This window comes from Xenopus tropicalis, chromosome 6 (assembly GCF_000004195.4).
Source record: "Xenopus tropicalis strain Nigerian chromosome 6, UCB_Xtro_10.0, whole genome shotgun sequence".
Taxonomy (NCBI): Eukaryota; Metazoa; Chordata; class Amphibia; order Anura; family Pipidae; genus Xenopus; species Xenopus tropicalis.
Window position 1 is genome coordinate 49,265,763 of NC_030682.2, and position 20,634 is coordinate 49,286,396.

At 36.7% G+C, this 20,634-nt stretch overlaps 1 long non-coding RNA gene across 1 annotated transcript; it reads left to right on the plus strand.

The window, feature by feature from the left end:
* The first annotated feature begins 15 nt into the window (after positions 1–15).
* On the plus strand, positions 16–18,823 carry LOC101731268. The gene is made up of 5 exons (XR_004223200.1): positions 16–99; positions 11,232–11,315; positions 17,193–17,354; positions 18,029–18,155; positions 18,352–18,823. It is a non-coding gene; the product is annotated as an uncharacterized LOC101731268 (long non-coding RNA).
* Positions 18,824–20,634: the final 1,811 nt, after the last annotated feature.

Consider the following 20,634-nt stretch of genomic DNA (forward strand, 5'->3'; position numbering starts at 1 on the left):
GGGCTGGAGCTGAGACTGTGAACTGGACTTGCTGTGTGAGGGTCTGTGCCTGCCTGAAGCAGCTTGGAGCATTGTCTCCCAAAGAGAAGGACTCTCAAGGTACTGTGACTCTGGGGAGTTGTGCTTTGTTTTAGCCGGCAATCCCAGTAGGGGACCGGTAATAGAGAGGGAAGTACCCTGTGTATTAGTTAGAGCTCAAGTGTGGCAAGGGTTTTGTTTACTTTTGTTTTGCTTATGTTCCTGCTGGATACCAGAGTCAGTCACTGTACATAATAAAATGGACTGTATTCACCTAAAGGACTGTCTGTATGTCTGATCCTGCTTACAATATATATATAAATTAGGGATGCATTAACATTTTTGCCCAGTAGAAGAAAATTTACACTAGAATTTTGATGAAAAATAAAAAAGCATCCTGTCATTGTTGTGCCAAGACACATCCCTGCTTCATGGCTGACACATCTGGCATCCCTGTGTCAAAGACCAATGCAACCTGCATCCCTGCACATCAGAGATATTAGGCTAATGCCACACGAGATACGCTCTCTCTGATTGACACTTGCCTGGCGGCAATATTAGGCTAATGCCAGACGAGGCGTAGGGCGGATATTTTCGGGAAGCGGAAAAACGCTTGCTGAAAGATCCGCACCTACGCCTCCTACATGTGCCTGCAACCGAATGAATGAGATACGCTCAGGTGCAGGCACATGTAGCCGATATACGCATGAAAACGCGAGATAATGCAAAGTCTGGCATTAGCCTAACATTGCCACCAGGCAAGTGTCAATCAGAGAGAGCAGTAAGACTGCACAAAACCTGGTGCACCATCCAGAGCAAACCTACCTTAACTGAAATGTAATTTTGTCTTCCCATTGACTCCAGTGCATTTCTGCAAAATATCATATCATATTTGGTGTGGTTCCCCAAATTTAGCCAATTTACAAAGAATAAAAAAGGGATCATGATCACAATGATAACAGTTTTATTTGTGTTGCAGTTTATGTTAGTAAAATAAAGCAGTCTTGGGAAAATGAGACATTATATATATATATATATATATATATATATATATATATATATATATATATATATATATATAATATTTTTTTTTTTTTTTTTTTTTTATATATATATTTTTTTTATTATAAACTACCAATAAATTCTGTGCTGGCTGACTGGCAAAGGAACCAAAAACATGGCAATGGGAGGCCTAACAGCTTAAAATAGCAGTGAGCAGGGGATGTACATATGTATGTATGTAAGTATAACTTTATTTATAAAGCGCCACAAGGGTACGCAGCGCTGTACAATCTCACAGAATACAAAATTACACACAGGGAGGACAAGTGATACAATAAATAAATACAATAAATATATATATATAAGTGCCATGTGGTATAAGACACAGTAGGAAGGAGGTCCCTGCCCCATCATTACAAACCCTGCATACAGAATGTATGGATTCCTCTGAGATGACCATTTTAAAACATAAGTGAATATAAGTTCAATAGCCAATTTAATGTTTTGAAATTCATATATAATTAAAAATTCCTAGATTTAGTTTTTTGTCCATTATGCAAAAAAAAAAAAAAAGGTTTTGGGTAGAATTTCCCTTTAATAGTGCACAGAAAAATAACATGCACTTGGAAAACATAACCCTTTTTCTGTTCTTGACACATCAAATAGAACTGTGCATAAAAACACTCATAACAAATTGCATTATACACGCTAATTCAATTTCTGAGAGTCAACATGGATTTATGAAGGTTCACTTCTGCCAAATAATTAGTTTCTATTGGGAGGTAAGCAGAAAACTGGATCAGTGCAAGGTTCTTCATTGATTTCCAGAAAACAGACTGGAACATAAAATTAAGGCATTAGGATTTGTACACAGTAATAGTATTTAACTGACAAGTTTTACAATTTCACACATTTTCTATTTTATTTGGGGTTTTTTTAACTTATTTTTAATATGGTACCAATGAGACCTGCAATGCAGCACTGTCAGTAAGGTTCACTATGGGAGGAAGCAACAGAGTTCAAGAACTTTAATGAAAAATAATATACTGCAGGTGTGCACGATATTGGCCTCTATTTACTGCTTAATACAACTGTTTGCTGTGCTTTATAATTACCAAGATGCAAAATTATAAATGGAACCAAATAAAGAAACAAATTGCATAATTGTATGTTTATGAACAAATAATTACCTGCAAAAACCTCATTAAAGTATGTAGCTTGAATATTCTGGAGACTCAAAATATCTAAAAAATATCTAAGAAAAATCAGCATATAAATATGGAAGGATCAATTATGTTTTAAAAACAGCTTTGTCTTAGGACCCAATATTCTGAAGGGAAGCATGGCATGACAGTGCTAGGGAGGAAAGTCCCACCCCCCCCCCCCCCCCCCCCCAGTTGTTATTACTTCCCATCTGGGAGTTTATTGGCCAAGGGGTTCCTGGGCTAGGGATCTATGGGTAAGCCCAGAAGTAGACTCACCAGTTCCTTCTTGCAGGCAGGGTGACCAGGAGCACAGCAGTGTCCCACCAACCCTCCCTCTTGTGGATGTCCCTTAAGCAGTCTGCTGGGGGTAGCTCAACTCTGAGCCCCAGGGGTAAATAAAATGTTAGGCACCCCCCAGTAATTGTAATCACTTACCTTTTACCTTGGGATGGTGCTCCTGTTAGAAAACCACCCCAGTCTGGGGTAGCTGGGAGCCAGCGATCCTCCTGCTTTCTTTACACAGCTTGCGCATGCACAGTAGAGTTAAAAGCCCCGGAAATCCCGAAGATAGAATAGAGAAGGAAGAGGATTGTTGGCTCTCAGCTACCCCAGGCTGGCTCGTTTTTCTCCTAACAGAAGCACAAGCCCAGGGAAATAACCTGAAACTGTGGTTAGCTACAGGATGCCAATCTGTCATGCATCTGTTGGTCTATGAATACATTGCCTTTAGTCTATATATATTTATTTATTTATTTATATATATACATGTTATATAAGAAGCAACAGTGCTAATAGTTTTCACTGAGTGAGCCAGTTTATCTCTGCATTAATTACTGCCAGTCAAAAACATTACTGCCTTAAAATCCTGATTCACACTTGGTTGTCAGCCCAGATATTTGAAATATTTTATGAACAATTGGCGAGCGCTGCCAAGTGGCATATACATCATGTCAAAGCTGGCCCTCTTTTCCATTTGCAAAGCCAGAAATGTATTCATCTCTACAAGATTGTATCCAGAGCTGAGATACAATAAATAAATCCTTTACGTTATAAATCTAGGAAAAGTAGAGTCTTGCATGCACAACCGTATGTCAGAGGACTGCGTCTCTTATAGTAAGCAGGTTAGAGTACTCATATCCTTCATATGTATTTCCTGGCAGTTATATACATATATATATATATCGATTTGGTATTTTATTTCATTTAGTATATTTCAGACACCTGGAAGATTATTTCGGGGCTGAGGTGTAAAACATTCCTTTCAACTTGGCTGCCCACCTGACTGCCACTCCCAACCAACACCTATGTAATATTTCTGCTTTTTCAGCTGTGGTATAGTTAGTGATGTGCACCATAAGGAAAGTATTATATGTATACATATGATAAAAAAAGAGGTCCTTTGCACCCATTATCAATATATACAGGACTTAATAGCATTAAGCTATTAGGAAGTTACCTTCCTTTTATACAAAACAAGGATTATTTTTATAATAATTGAATTATATTTAAGCTGGCCAACTATGTCAAAGTTATCCCTGGTCTGGCCAGTCCTACACTCACGTTCATCTGGTATTTCAGTGTACACTTTATACAGGGTTAAAGGTTAAAAACTCCCAAATGGTGGCCCTTTTTATGGAAGGAAATTAATGAGCACACACTGATAATACACTGTAGTGGTGTTATTAGTATAGGTCCTCCCATGTAAACCTCTGGGGAGGGCAATCACACTGAGTAACATTTCTATCATCTCTTTCCACACTGGGTAGTGAAATCATGAGACCTGAAGTGCTGCTCATTAGTGATGACCAAACTGCCCCATTTCAGTTTGCCAAAAAAGTTGCAAAAATGCAGAAAAATGTCACCAGATGCATTTTTTTCTTGCACCAAATGCATTGTCAATTGACCTGTTTTCTTGACCAGGTTTCTTTCTGAACAAAATAAAAACTGTTTTTCCCCTGGTGAAGTAAAATGCATAGTGAAATTGAGCACAGATTTTTTAAAATAATCGCCACTTGTTAAAATGTGAAAATCACCGGCGGTCATCGAAAAAATGTTCTCTGCATGAAACATTGGATTGCAATCTGCACAGAGAGAAGTGGCAGGAGATGCAGCTCAGCCCTGTCTTTACCCCCTGCCTGTCAACAGGTTAATTTATTCAAAGGAAGATAAAGACCTCTGTTTAAACAACCCCCACCCCATTGCTCAAGCTGCAGCCTTTGAGGGAAAGAGCAGTTTATTAGAAGCTGACTGCTAATTACTTTAATTAGCAGTTTTATTTATTAATAGGCAAAAAGCGTATTCAGCACAAGCCCTAATCAAAGAGCTCATGTTGTAAAAAACTGTGATTTAGTGCAGCACTGCTTTTTTTTACTATATATAACATTATAGTCCTTTGGTAACAATAATGTGCAAATGAGAAATTTTGTCCTGACATGTAACCTGAACAGCTGATTCCACTATATTACTTACAGCATGCTGAGTATATGTGACCTGCAATATATGCCAATAATAGCAAGAGGCCGATGCCACAAAGTAATAAAAGATACAACAAAAAAGTAGATAGAAACAAATTCTTTTTTTCTCATTTTTGTTCTGCCATTGTTTTGCCAACAAAATTGTTGTATTAAATTATAAACATCAAAAAGCATATATTTTTTATACAATAATGTTAATTTATTGATGTATTTATTTTATTGTCCAAACATTTTGTTACCTTGACACAGTGTAGATGTCTTTGTGATGACATGTAAGAGGTCAGGCAAAGCAGGTGGGAAAGCCTTCTGTGGTTTGATAATCATCTGTAGGGTCTGTTCACTCTCCATGTGCCTCCAAGAACCTGTAAGGTGCCAAACAACGTCTGTATTTATTCAGTGTGTCACGAGCATGGTGTCACCTACTTCTTACTTGGCATTGCTTGATAATTACTTTTGCAAACAATATCTTAATCATAGCCATCAGAACAAATGTATTCCAATGCAGTGTAATGGGTACTCCATCTCAATCTAACTACAACTTAAGATAACTGAGCCTTACACAGGCATGTGAAAGATTTGTTAGTTTCAGACATCTTTTCGTTAATCAGATAAGAGCAAGGGAGGATTTGCAGCTATAATGCATAAGTGTGTGTCTGACAGACAGCAAACATATGATTGATAGGAGTTTGTGCTTAAAAATCCTCTATTAATGGCATGCTCCATTCACTTTTAAAATAATCTAGTCACAGTGAAATTTAAAAAAAAATTTGTGCACTATGTCGAACTGTGCCTTTGGAGAAGTTTGCAATAAATGTGGGTTTACATAGTTAACCTTTAGAAGAACTGCTTTTGCTTCAAAAATATAAAGAGGCCCCATGGACAAAAGCAAGGCATGGACAAAGGGGATATGGCAATGACAAGGTTAAGAGAAGGCCCACAGTTGAGTTTCAATTTAAAGGTAGTTCTGCAGTCTGGTTGGTAAGTGGTTGGACACTCTGATTCAAATTAAGCAGAGTAGTGAGAAGGGGTGCCATTTTATCTTAACAGCACCCACCCTCCCTCCCTTTTTAAATTAATTTTTTAGTATTGGTTGCACTGGGATAGTTGGTAGGAACATATGTCGATGCACAGCCATAGGATTCTTGCTGAACAGGACTTGCAGGGCAGAAGATTAGGCCTGAGACTAGTAACATACATAGTAACATAGTAACATACAGAAGTAAGTTAAGTTGAAAAAAGACGTACGTCCATCATGTTCAACCATAATGCCTATATATAACCTGCCTACTGCCAACTTCTAGTTGATCCAGAGGAAGGCAAAAAAAAAACATCTGCAGAGGGGAAAAAAATTCCTTCCTGACTCCAAGATGGCAATCGGACCTGTCCCTGGATCAACTAGTACTAAGAGCTATCTCCCATAACCCTGTACCCTGTAAAAAGGGGGAATGCCATTGTGCTAAAGCACATTACATTACTGCTGACCTTTTCAGAATAGAAACCAAAGACAGTGATGGTGTGGGTTGCAAGCTTGACTCTAATGTCCCTATTTTGAAGAACATGAGGGGGAAATGAAAGTAATGGATACTGCCACAGCACCCTTGGCATTTCTCTAGGTAAGAATAAAGCTTATTTACTCCTCTAGAGGTCAGGTAAAGGAAAGGTTTTAACATGACCAACAGCAATCGGGGCATTTCTAATGATTACACAGCCTAATACAGCAAAGCTCACACTTTTTTCCTCAGTGTTAGAGATGCCTGAGGCTATTTCATGCAATGCATATTTTTTTTAGGAGCTATTACAGTCTTTTTGTTTTCTTTCAATGGTCGTATACATTAGATTGGGCTGAATTTGAAACTAGTAGTTTCTCTCAAATGAAAACAATACTAAAATGCGCACAATTAAGCATAGTGCACTAAAACTCATCTACTGAAACCAACATTCTCAGAGGACTCCTTTAAGCTTAATAAATGTTACAAGCCATTTTTTAGAAGGTATTTTGTGTAATGTGAACTGACAGTGTAAATCTGAAAGCTCTGTCATAAAATTGTATTGATAGCATACTAAAGTTTAATGCTTGCCGCTGATAAATAATTTATACGTTTCTAAGCCGTATCATGTCTCGGCAACACATACATGGCTTAAAACTAGTCCCGATAAATATCAGTCTGAGTTAGACAATAAAAAAAAGACATACTGATATTATCTCTATCGCCTTTCATTTTTTTCTGTGGATCAAGAGTAAAGACCCTTAATACAAACTTTCCTTTTCTTCTTTAGAATTGATCAAAGGTGGTCTTTGTAATGTGTGAAATATTATGTGTTATGTGTTAATATATGATATTATATAGAAAAAAAAGGCAGAGAGAGATACAGAGAGAGTGTGGATAAATAAACAAAGGGAGCACAGGGCAGAGAATTGTGGCAGGATGTAAAAAGGACATTAAAGATAAAAAAGGAAGGAAGGAGAAAAAATTGTTGAGAAGGTCTCACAGGCTGAAAGGTGTTAAAGGACAAGTCAACCCAAAATATAATTTTTTGCCCAATAAAAGAAAACATAATTCTACATTATACATTCTTTACAAATTTGCAACGAGTTTTTGACTTATTTGTATATATAACTGCTATTAGTAGTAGTGCTTGCCTGTCCTTTCTATTCCCTGCCCAAGGGGCTCTGGCGATTGAAACAATGTAACACAAGGCAGCAGACTGACAGACCTGACTCGCTGGAGGAGACTGACACTTGCAACATTGTTTAAAAAGTAACAACCAGGAGTTCATCAAATGCTGCTTTCAATAGCAATTGCATTTACAAATAACTTTTAAAACACTAAAAATTTTCAATAAATTCACATTGGAAAGTTGCTTGGATTATGTTTTCTTTTATTAGGAAAAAAGTTATTTTTTGCGGTTGACATGTCCTTTAAGAAACAAAACTTGTGCAAGGAGAGTCACTGCATAGATAAAGTGACTGTACTATAGAAAGATTAGACAGAGCTAGAGTTGCAAAGGAAGGTATCTAAGGGCTCTGGCACACAGGGGGGAGATTAGTCGCCCGCGACAAATCTCCCTTGTCACGGGCGACTAATCTCCCCGAACTACCATCCCACCGGCGACTTACGCTAAATTTTCCTTTAACCTTCTCATCTCACATCACATGAACAAATCATTTTTTTTTATTCATAATTTTTTTGCATTTACAAGTTTAACAATAAAGATTTGCATTATATCTACATGACAAATCATTTGTTTTAAAGGGGCCTGTCACTCAGACATAAAAAGCTATTTATATATAATAAACATACTGGAAGGAGCACACATTATGGGATTATCTGTCTGGGTTTCTAATAACACAAAAGTATTTTTTCTAAATCTTGATGCTGGGAATATGGTGGATTCCCTGCTTTCTGAGTAACATTGAAGAGGTAGGTGACACACAAGGTCTTTTGATTGAAACAAAGTATTCGATTGTCATGAGTTACTATTCTTGGAGCAGTTGTGTGCTGTTATTACAATACCCCTAATTTTTGTATAATTTATGATTTAAAATTGAGACAAGCATCATCAAGTTGTTTGTCTGTTTGTCACAGTAAATACATTTTAAACATTAACTGTAGTGCATGTTTATAGTGTCAGTTTCCTTTCAAACACACAGTATCTTGCTGGAGCATAATGATGATAAAGAAGATGATTATAGCGGCCGGCAAAGAGCAAAGTCTGTTGTTAAATTCTAAATTTATGCAAAAAAAGAAACATTTTTGGACTGGAAAAGCAGTAAAGTGTAGCAAGCCAGGAACATGGATCATGCAGAGAAAACTTCTTTCTTTTTTCCCTTGTCATATAGATAATAGTAGAACAACAGGAAATTGACAGGAAGGTCAATTATGAAGCAGCTAGAAAAAAAGCAGCATATAGAAGTACAACCAAAGTCTGCCAAACATATTACCTTCTCCAGTGCAGTGATAAATGTTTTAGAAAAATGAAACCAGGGCAGTTCACTATTTGCTGAATTCAGTGCTGGTTTTGATTCTTTCAAACTTTTTTGCTTTTACGGTGTAAATAATACAATACATTTAAAACAATTAAGGGAGTATCAGGGGTGGGGTGAAGGGGGTATACTACTAGGGATGTAGCGAACCTCAAAAAAAAAGTTCGCGAACCTGTTCGCGAACTTCCGCCGAAAATTGCGAATATTCGTGAACTTTGCGAACCCCATAGACTTCAATGGGAAGGCGAACTTTAAAACCTATAAAAACCATTTCTGCCCAGAAAAGTGATTTTAAAGTTGTTTAAAGGGTGCCACGACCTGGACAGTGGCATGCAGGAGGGGGATCAAGGGCAAAAACCTCTGAAAAATTGACACACGCCGTTTTTCGAAATGATCGGTAATTTTGCGACTTTTTCGTATTTTCCGGCGCTTTCGTAAAGTTATCGTAAGTTTTGCGACTTTTTCGGAGCATTCGTACCGTTATCGTAAGTTTTGCGATTTTTTCGGTGCCGGCGAACCCAAATTGCGAACATCACGAAAAGTTCGCGAATTTGCGGACTTGCGAACACCCGATGTTCGCGCGAATTAGTTCGCCGGCGAACAGTTCGCTACATCTCTATATACTACTAGAAGGGTCATCTTACAGCATAAAACTATGCATTTAAGGATTTTTCCTGAAGTGAGTTCAAAGTGAGGTCTATTTCATCTTGCAGCACCCAAGGACCCCATATCATGGGAGACTCTGTTTTCATTTCTTAGAAGTTTTTCTTGATTATTTTTTAGAGTAGGGATTGGTGTATTTGCAGCTGTTAGTACTTTTACCACATCTAAAATAAGCTGATATCATACGATGGAGTTTAATGCAAGCACTGATATATTTCAATACCATCTGCCACATATGCAGACAGTGGGCTAGGGACTGAACTGTCTGTGACATTCATTGTAATCTTTGCTGCTCATTACATTACATAGCCTTTTAGTTGTACTATACATCCTGTGTAAAAATGTATGTTTAATACATTTATTTCTCCCTAGTACTTGGTAAATGTTTAATTTGTGATCTCTTCCATGTCCTCAGCTATTAGGTTTGCTATAGATTAAGAGTTTTGACATTGAATTAGGGGCTTATGTGTGTATGTATGTATGTATAACTTTATTTATAAAGCACCACAAGGGTACGCAGCGCTGTACAATCTTACAAAATACAAAATTACACACAGGGATGACAAGTGTTATAATAAATAAATACAATAAATATATATAGATACACAGGGAGTAAGTGCCATGTGGTTTGAGACACAGTAAGAAGGAGGTCCCTGCCCCGTAGAGCTTACAATCTAAGTGGTTGGGTAACATACAGGCACAAATTGGAAGGTAAGAGTGCAGAAGGGGATCCAAAGTTGATATTCTAAAGTATTTGGGGACATGGGTAGTTTGAAATTTAAAACATATTTTTATATTATAATGTAGACCTCTTATGTTCCCTGAGACTACCAAGACCATGTTTTTTTTTTATTAACATAGAATTATAAAATGTACAGGACTGGAATTTAGGTAACCCTTGAGGGTTCAGCCCTTCCCTGCTACTCAGGGAACAGCCTGGAATTAACAACATATAACTTCATACCGCTGCAATACCCACTCAACTTGAGTTGGCAATATTTGTGTTTTAACAATCTTGTTGGATAACTACAACAGAGTCAGCCAATTACACCTGAATATTTGAATTAGGAAAATCTAGTTTTTGAAACATGCAGCTGAAAAAAGTAAGTACCAGTGTTCTATTACTGAGAAGGCACGACACAAGTTCCTGTGTCTTGTTGTGATGCATTACTCCTGATTTTTATTTTGGATCTTCAACCAATTTATGGACAGTAGAGAAGCTCCTTTCCACTATGCTTCAACAGTTCTTAATTGAAATAGAGGCTCACATGTTGCCAATTGCTTCCAAACATGGTGGCATCTTTTTCATTAATAAGATACCATCTAGTTATTCTCAGAAATTCTCCAAATCAGATTTTGATCCCATTGGTTTATATGGAAGGCAAAATTAAAATTTGCAAATTTTGCCTCAAAACTGAATAGGGCAAAAGGTTTGCCTATCCCTACATAGTATATTTTTTTTTACTATGTTATTATTAACATTATGTTATTATTAACAGAATTTGGAAAAGCTGGGTTAATATATAAATCTGTAAAGGTCTGCACAGCAATATCACTGGGTTTCTAAGGTTCTGTTATGACCCTATAGTATTATAAAAGAGCAAGAGATACAATTTATAGGCAGATATATTCAGTATTCAAGCAACACAAAGACATGGTTAACACAGTGGACATATTTATTTATAACTGAGTCGTTGTGACACATTTTAGATAAAGGAGGAAGATTCCTCCATCATTAATGTTTGAACTTAAATCTATGCTTCTGGAAAAATGCACGAATGTTTTCTTTAATAGTCCCCAATTCATTTTATAAAGGGAAATAATGGTCAACACCATAATAATTTATACTTTTTATTGAAGTCACCATTTCCATTATTTTTTCAGCAATTGTATATAAATTCGACTTGAGGTGTCAAGGTGGTGAAATAGAAGCAAATGAGCAGCAAGTGCATTTGCAGCAACAAAGCAGTAAGTTTGCCATCTACTGAATTATAAATACACCATCAGTGTTGTAAAGGCTGAGTGATCTGCTATTATTAAACAATCAAAAACAATGTCTCTTGAGGAAGCCGCCACATTGTGTTTAACAATCAAGGGAACCAATTACTTCCTATTGAGTTTAAATTAGTTGTTTGATGTAACTAAATTACAGTAGTTATTTGATATAATCACAGTAATAAGAAAGTCAGCTCTAAAGCATGTTCTTTCTTTAAGTCCCAGAAAAAGACATGAGATAAGGACAATGTTTGACTCAGTCTTGCACATTGTATTAGGTGGCATTTGATACTTCTACTTGAAAGGATCAGTGACCCAAAAATTAAAATTATTGATTTACACTGACTTAGTAAGTTACTTATAGTTCATGTTAAAATGTTTTGTTAAAGCATAAGACCATGCCTTATTACACTGAATTTGCTATATGCTCGCCTGTGTTCAACCACCCTATTTCCATTGTCTATACATAGTTAATTCATTGTGTTGTATTCAGCTGAATATTATACATATCCAAAACTACAGGCATTAAAAAAAATCACAATTATGCAACACAGAAAGATGCTCAACTTTCAAAGGTGCTGGGCCTGGGCTCAAATAGTGAAACCTTTTGGCACATAAGAAGCTTGTGGTCAATGGTGACATACGTGTTTGGAGGCAATAAGTAGGCAGCCCTACTATTCATAAAATAAAGCAATAATACAGCCTAGGCAGCAGGGTTTGCAGTTAAATTCACAGGGTTGGCAGCCACCATCTTTAGCTACGTCATGTCTGGCTCAAGGGTGAAGATCTCTAGCCAGCAGCATGCACAAGTAAAGCCAATCTATTCCTGGCTTCTACAGTGAATGTTCCAGGTCAGCGATCTTCTTCCAGCAGCATTATAGAAAAAGCAGTATGCAATTTAGTGTAAATAAGTAATTTGCACATAGAGTAGCTGATCTTGTTTTGCCTTGCAAGCCATTGGGGCTTATATATGTCCGATACTATTGCACTTTTTTGCTCTTTGCACTTCCATATAGCTGTGCTTAGTGCCACTCACCCCAGCCTCTTATTCTGAATTGAACCTTGCACCTATTGATGCAAAGGAACCTGAAGCTACCACCAACTCTGTACCAGGCAGTAGCCTGCATCAATAACCAAGGAGACTCAAAAACTTTTGAGTACAATTGCATACATTTTGACACATTGGCACAATTGTGTCAGACGCAATGCCCTCTTGTGACTTCACCAGTGGAAAAAAAAAACACTGCATTATAGGAAATTGCACTCAACTTGCACTTTACTCAATGTACACGTGGAGGTAAATGAGCCCTACTGTCTCTAGGAGTTCTGAGAATATATCAAGAATTTATGTGAAGGAAGTTGCTTGCTTGCCAGGAATAAAAAATAGTCACATGACTAACAGGAACGTGATTTGCCTATGCAGGTATAAAAAGTGAAGTAAAAAAAAATATTTGTCCAGAATGACACAAGTTAGTATCCCTTCAAAGTTACTGATATATATATATATATATATATATATATATATATATATATATATATATATATATATATATATATTACATTTAGCATTCAGAATTACTACTACAGCAGAAAAGAAAAATATTTAAAATGAAAAAATAAATGTGAGGCTTTAACAAGGCTGCAGGAGTATAATACATGCCTTATAACATTTGACTGTCTGCTCTGCAGCTGAAGAAAGTATTGAAGTAATCACCAAAAAGACAAGCTTGATACACTGTTCCCAGGTAGATTCTGTATTTGCCCATAAACAGCCTGTATGAAGTGCTAATTGGTCTAGCTATGCCTACAACTAAAGTCAGGAATACAGAAATAAATACTAGTTTCATTGCTGCTGGGTCTCATTGAAGTTCATGACAATGGAACCTCTAAATCCAAGAATACTGCTTTCCACATATTTTCATATGAACGCCCATTACTTTAACTGCCACTTTCCATGTTGCTTAAGCCTCACATGCAGTATATTGGGGCAACAAAAGATTTCCTGTGGGAGCTAAAAGAAATGTAATTTAAGACAAAAAATAAGACTTCACTCTCATGATAAATGAGCTCCCTGCTCATGGCTTATTTCTTATATAATATCCCTTCATTATTACAAAAATAAAACACACTGACTTTTACAAAGCAATGGATATTTAGCTCACAAAGGAATATTTTCAATGGATAGTCATTTTTTAAACTACTCTGGTAATAGCTGTGTCAGTGAATTATATTTAGAGGGTTTAATAAAATAGTTACGCAAGAGGTTACTTTGCACAGTATTAAAATAGTCACTCTATTAATACTTCTGCAAACCTGTACATCATTTTCTCTCCTTTCACATTGTAAGTGCCAATGAGTTCAGCCAAGCCTAGCTGGCAAAAATGTTTCAAGTTACTGATGTGCTTTAAGGACGGCACAGTACATTTCTGCATGAGCAGTGAGACACACCACACACCATCATTGGGCTTACCATTATTAATTGCAGCAGAACATCTAGGGTATTTAACATACTTTTAGCTATAGATTTGTCCTTTGTAAACCTCTGGCCAACCCATTAATAGTTCCGATATCTGCATGACAGATGCCTTCTGCAGTGACATAAATATTGGTTTTTAGACTTCACGGCAGAATCTTTTTAGAACTTCCCTAAAACTTTAAGGAAGATGACCTATATTGAAAGTTAACATTAGTAAGGTCCGAATTGATTGTTTTATACTCTGGGGCCACAGAAAATGTTGGTTCTTTGCATTTATCCCCTGTTGTTTGAAGGTAATGTTCAACAGCATTCTGCGAGTGCATTTATGTTGGGCATTATATACATTGTAGCATTATTAAAAAAATAGAACACAGGAACTTTAAAATTAAAATTGTATCAAATAAGTAAGCAATGTAGATACTGGAAACAAATCTAGCCGATTTTTATTTGTTCAATTTCTTAAGCATTTTAAATTTAAAGACAAAATGTGCACTTTTACACACAGAACATATATTTTTCCTCCCTGAAAAAAAAGTAAATACAGTAAATACAACAAATTCTAAACAAGTAATAGCCTGGCAGAAGATCTTAAGCAAAGTGAAATCCGCACACTACATAAAGCGAATCAATACTTTACCTTTGCATCTTCCCCAGTTACACTTAACACTCATCACTTCCTATCTCAACAAAGCAGAAGGCCTGTAATTACTGTGGATACCAGTGCAGGAAAATGAATATAGTACAGGTAATTGTCAATGCTCCTTTAGTTCCAATGCGTCTCTAGAGTGAGATTTATTATTATCCATTTATGTAATGAACCTAATAACATCATATATTCTGCTACCTTCTTTGATAGGTTAGTGAACAATGACCTAATTAGGACTAGGCAGGGAGAAAGGACACCATTTCCAAATTTATTATGGCAGACACAATGTTTATGTGAATAATGAAATGGTCTAAGGACAGAGTGCCAAATAGAGGTAATTCTAGAAATGATACATTTTGCATTTTCAAAGATATATTGTGTTGTACGATGGACACTGAAGACTTTTTGTTAAGCTATTCTATTAAAAACCACTTAGCTAACTTGAAGTTTAAGAACAGCCTTTATTACACCATACAGCAAAATCAAAATGCAAGTCAAATTTCAATACTGAATTCCCTTAACAAATGGTTTTAATTTGCTTAATCCATTCTGATGACACTTAATCCTTCGCTACTTCTTCTGCTAGTATCAGTTTTTAAGGATTTTTCCAGCTATTTTATAAGAAATAAATAAATAACAATGACAAAGAGTTAATTCAAATGGAAATGTCATAACTTGAAGTGCAATATATCAAGCCTCCCCCAAAAAAACCTGAAACCCAATGGGTCCCATATACTCCTAAGTCCATAAGCTACAAGATCTGCTGCCCTACTGTTATACCCCTAGTATTTATTTAGCTCTGTGTTTTGGTTACACCTAAACCAATACCCACTGTGGCCAGGTGTATGCCAAATAAGATACTTGACACCATGCTGGAAGGAATAAAGGCCACAGCTTTATTAATTATTAATATAATAATAACCAAAAACCTTAAACATTATGCCAGCTGCTGAAAAAGTCAACAGGCATGAAATGGGAACATGATAAACAGGGGTCTACTGCCACAAAGAGGGCAAGCTGTAGGCTACCGCCCCTCCCTGGGGCTTAACTTGCCAAATTGGAGTCAAGATATGTTCGTTGGCAGTGCCTACGAGAGAATAGTAAAACACAGCAATAACAATAGCCAACAGTACATTGAATTAAACATATGTAAACATTTAAATCTGTCTCCTAACTATAGAAGTGGGTAGGAGGGAAGCTACTTTTACTAGGCTCTTCTGTGCCCAAGTGACTTGGCTGGTGAATTGAGTGGGAATTACTGGCTGCCGCCAACAGTCAGCCAATGGATTTAGCCCATGCATGCATGCTTTGGCAGCAGCCATGGCCCACCCTCGCTACAGTAATGGATAATAATCTTGTTTTTTTCACCTATCATATACTGATGGACAAGCAATATTTGCAATTTTGGTGAATTTCGCCAAATTGGATAATGTTGGATACTGGCGAGTCACACAAGTTTGTAGTTAGTGGATGTTAATGCCACTCACCCTAAAGTTACCAGATCTCTTGAAAATGCAGGGACACTTCTAATAAATGCACCTATAAAGCTTTTCCTTCCAGGTCATGATTTACAGTATTAAGTAGAAATAAGTCTAAAGACACTAGGGGGCTGATTTACTAAGACACGAATTCCAACCGAATTGGAAAAATTCCGATTGGAAAACGAACATTTTGCGACTTTTTCGTATTTTTTGCGATTTATTCGGCGACTTTACGACTTTTCGGAAATTATCGCGACTTTTTTGTTACCAATACGATTTGCGCGAAAAAACGCGAGTTTTTCGTAGCCATTCCGAAAGTTGCGCAAAATCTTGTGATTATTTCGTAGCGTTAAAACTTGCGTGAAAAGTTGCGATTTTTTCGTAGCGTTAAAACTTGCGCGAAACATCGCGCCTTTTAAGTTTTGACGCTACGGAAAAGGCGCGACTTTTCGCGCAAGTTTTACCGCTACGAAAAATCACAAGATTTTGCGCAACTTTCGGAATGGCTACGAAAAACTCGCGTTTTTTCGCACAAATCGTATTGGTAACGAAAAAGTTGCGATAATTTTCCGAAAAAATCGCAAAATACCGATCATTACGAAAAAAACGCAATCGGACGCATTCGGCCCGTTCGTGGGTTAGTAAATGTGCCCCTAGATGTTCTGAGTCCAGTCCAGAATGTCCAGTAGCTTTAGACTTATTTCTGTTAGATATTGTTTTAATTGGTTTAATGTGTGAAGCTCAGGAGCACATTCTCTAACAGTAGTAGAAACCTTTTTACAGAACCCCATCTCTATCCCCTCACCATGTTTTTCTATAAGAGAGTACATGGACATCATTGTATTAATTATACCATATACACATTTTATTTCACTTTGAAAATGGCTAATTGGCCTTTTAAAACAGGCTTAAAGCATTACTCACCAAATTATTAAACTGAGCCATCTGCCAGCAAACATAGGAATTTCTTTGTTCTTTAAGTGGATCTATCAAGCACATTTTTATATAAATTTCCCATCTGGCCAAAAGAAATCACTGACAACTTCTGTAATATATGTGAGTATGCTGTGAATATATATCAGTCTCCCATGCTACTGTAATTCTGCAATAGAAAAGCTTTGAAAGAATTCATATATTTGTTCTTCTTTGATTAGTTACCTGTTCTTATGGTTTCAGGCTAAGATGTGCAATACAAAATGACATTCAATTGGAAATGTTATTATAGCCAAGATTTTGGATTTTTACAGGCACATAAATGGCAAGGCAGACCACATTTTAATAAGTCCCTTGGAGTATTGGCCTGTTATGTGGGATAGCAAGCAATGAAAAAGACGAAGATCCTGCAGATATATACACAGCATTTATTTGAGGACGTCTCTAAGTCATGTTCATTTGGGGTTTTTTTGCAGGTAAAGACAGAGACAGTATGTGTAGGTTTGTAGAATAGGTCATGTTGAAAAAATGAGTAAATGTTTATGTAAAATACATGGCATATGTAATATTATACAGCACTGACACATTTAATGCAAGGCTTTACAGCGATTTCTTATCATTCCTATCAGGCCCTGCTCAAGTTTGGTAGCACATTTGCACACACAGATATTACCCTGAGTCACTATGCTGCCCATAGATACATTTAATACGTGTGAATTAATGTTGTGATTCATAATCAGAGAAATCTTCAGGTGAACATCATTACAAAGAGCTATTCAGCATATGTGCAATTTATTTTATGGCATTTTTAAGAGTTTTATGAGGTGTAAATGTGGTTTGAAATGTTATGGAAATAAGCAGTGTTTTCATACAACTCTTTTTCTCCAGTTAATACCTTTTTTGACAGATTTTAAAGTCCAATATACAGAGTCAGAAATAATAACTAGGCTTTATAAATACACGTGCTTTGACTTGGCATACAGTGGCATAAAAAGGTGTTATCATTTCTATTCTAAGACTATTTCTGTATGAAATTTGATAAACATGCCCCTATGAGTACAACCATATTTATCTTTGTACTATCTAACATGCCTGATATCTTCAATAGAGTTGTTAAAACCATCTTTTATGTCTTGTTTGTCTTACATAGGAGAGTATACCTGGATTACAGGCTTCTGGTTGTCAGAATGGAATAACACTACTTGCACATTGTTTAGATTTTACAAAGCAAAACATATTATATTCAGTGCTTTAGAAGGATTCACGTTCAGTATAATGTAAGTTGGTTCTCCCTATTAAATCTTATGTAATTCAGAGGAGTTTCAAAGAAAACATATAATAAATATAGGTATGGGGTTGTCAAAGGGAAAATATACCCCCCTTTTTTTGTGTGCTCATTCAGTAGGGGTTATGTTTTAAGTTGTGGTTATGTCTGAACTTCCAGAAATAAATATAAATATTTTTTTTCCACAGATGGAAGGAGACCATGATACTCTGATGAACCATTTATTGATGAGTGAGTCCCATTTCACTTTGCCTAATTTGTGAAACTGCTGATAAATTAGCAAAATGACTTTTTTGACACTTGTTACTTTTGGATGCCACTGTTACATCTTTTTATGAAACCACAACATTCTTGACGTGCGACTTTTTTTCCACGGTGCATCCATGCCTGGTGAAAAAATGTTCTCATCACTAATCAGTAAAACAAATGTGCCCACAAGTAAACATTAAAGATAAAGAGATTTGGCACAGGATATTTGTTTTTGGAATTTTCTGCAGAGAGACTTCAGAAACATTTGTCTGATTTTTTAATCACTATAAGACAAATACATGGTTTTTAGAGTAGATTCAAAAAAGATGGGTATATGACTAACATAAATGTATTTACTTTACTTTTTTAAAATATGCCATATGGGAATTAAATTTTAATGTTTGAAATAAACAAGAACTTGTATTGACTTAAAAGAACAACAACTTGATTTTAGTATAAACAGGCAAAAATATACTGCATCAACCACTAAAATCACCATTTCACTATATTTGATGATTTGGGTGGAACAAAATCAAAAGGAGATGAGGTAGTGTAAATAAAGTTGCTATATTTGACCAAATTTAGTGCCCAGTTGGCAACCAGGATTTACTGTTCAGCTGTCTGAAAGCAAACATGTGATCAATTGTTACAGGTTACAAGATATGGGCACACGTTTCAGCTTTCATAACATAACCTACTGGATTTGGAGTATTGGAAAAGGGATTTTCTGTCGTATTTTTCCTTTTTCTATATTTAAATGAGAAGAAAGTTAAAAATCACTGGGGGTGCCAAATGTTATTCACCCCCCCCAGTGATTGTAATCACTTACCTTATGCCCCGGGCTGGTGCTTCTGTGAGAAGAAAACCACACCAGCCCGGGGTGCCTGCGAGCCAAAGATCCTCTTCCTTCTTCTTTCTTTGTGCCGCTTGCGCATGTGCAGTAGAGTGAGAAGCAGAACTTTAACAAAAAAGCCAGCATTTCCACTCTACTGTGCCTGTGTGGGATCCCAAAGACAGAAGGAAGAGGATCGCTGGTTCGCAGCTACCCTAGGCTGGTCCGGTTTTATCCTAACAGAAGCACCAGCTGTGGTAAAAGTTAAGCAATTACAATCACTGGGGGTGCCTAACATTTGGCCTAACCTTCCTTTTCCTTTGTACTTTGTACTTTTTGTACTCCTTTGTACTTTTTGTACTTTTTTTCTTTGTATTTTTTGCACTACTTTTATCCAAATGAAACAATGCTGCCAATGCAACTCTTTTATTTTATTTGACCAATCACAGGTACAGGCCATTGTCAAAAGAATCAGTAAGTGTTCATTCCCAGAACTTAACCTGTGACATCATATCCATAGGCAGATTTTCAATAAGGCCCTGGGGCCAAACGATCGGATTACATTTGTGGTTATGGGGCAGTCGGTTCGGGGACTGCATCAATGAGCCGATGCGGTCCCCGATCCGACCGGATTTTCTAACCTGGTAGATCGAGATCTGGCCAATTTCAGGCCAGATATAGGTCGGCCAGGCCGCTCTGTTCTGCCCATACACGGGCCGATTAGCTGCCAAATCGGTCCAAGGGACCGATATCGGCAGGTATAGTCGGCCCGTGTATGGGGACCTTAAGTCTCACATTAGCTTTAGGTCAGTCTATGTATGGCCCATCTTTAGCCTCCCCAAACAAAAAAGTCACCCTGCACCTATGATCATATACATGTTATCAGTTGTGAGAGCTTCCATTTTTTTTAAACAGTAGATCTAATTATTCCTAAATTATTGGTGTGACATTTTCATTATCTCACTGGGGATTTTTAATATATTCTTTTTTTTCGTTATATTATGCAACTGAGCTTCTATTTCTATGCATCACCTTAGGAAATGAGGCATTTAATAGGTAAGGCAAGTAGTCTGCATACAAAACATGTTTACAGGAGAAACATCTCTCATGCATATTAATGTACGTTTATTTGTTAGACCATATTTAGAGGATGAGGGATGGAAATGCCAGTGAAAATGGTTGATAAGAGCCCTGGATATTGTGAAGTTGTTTCCCAAAAGGCACCTACTTAAAGTCAAGGCCTTATCAAAAACTCATTTATATCTCCAAAGGAAAAGAATATACTTTAAAGGGGATGAATAGAAAATAAAAAAGGACGAATGAAAGCATTTTAACAATCACCCTCATCATTTCTTTTCCTTCCTGTCCATATAATTAGATTGTGTACTGC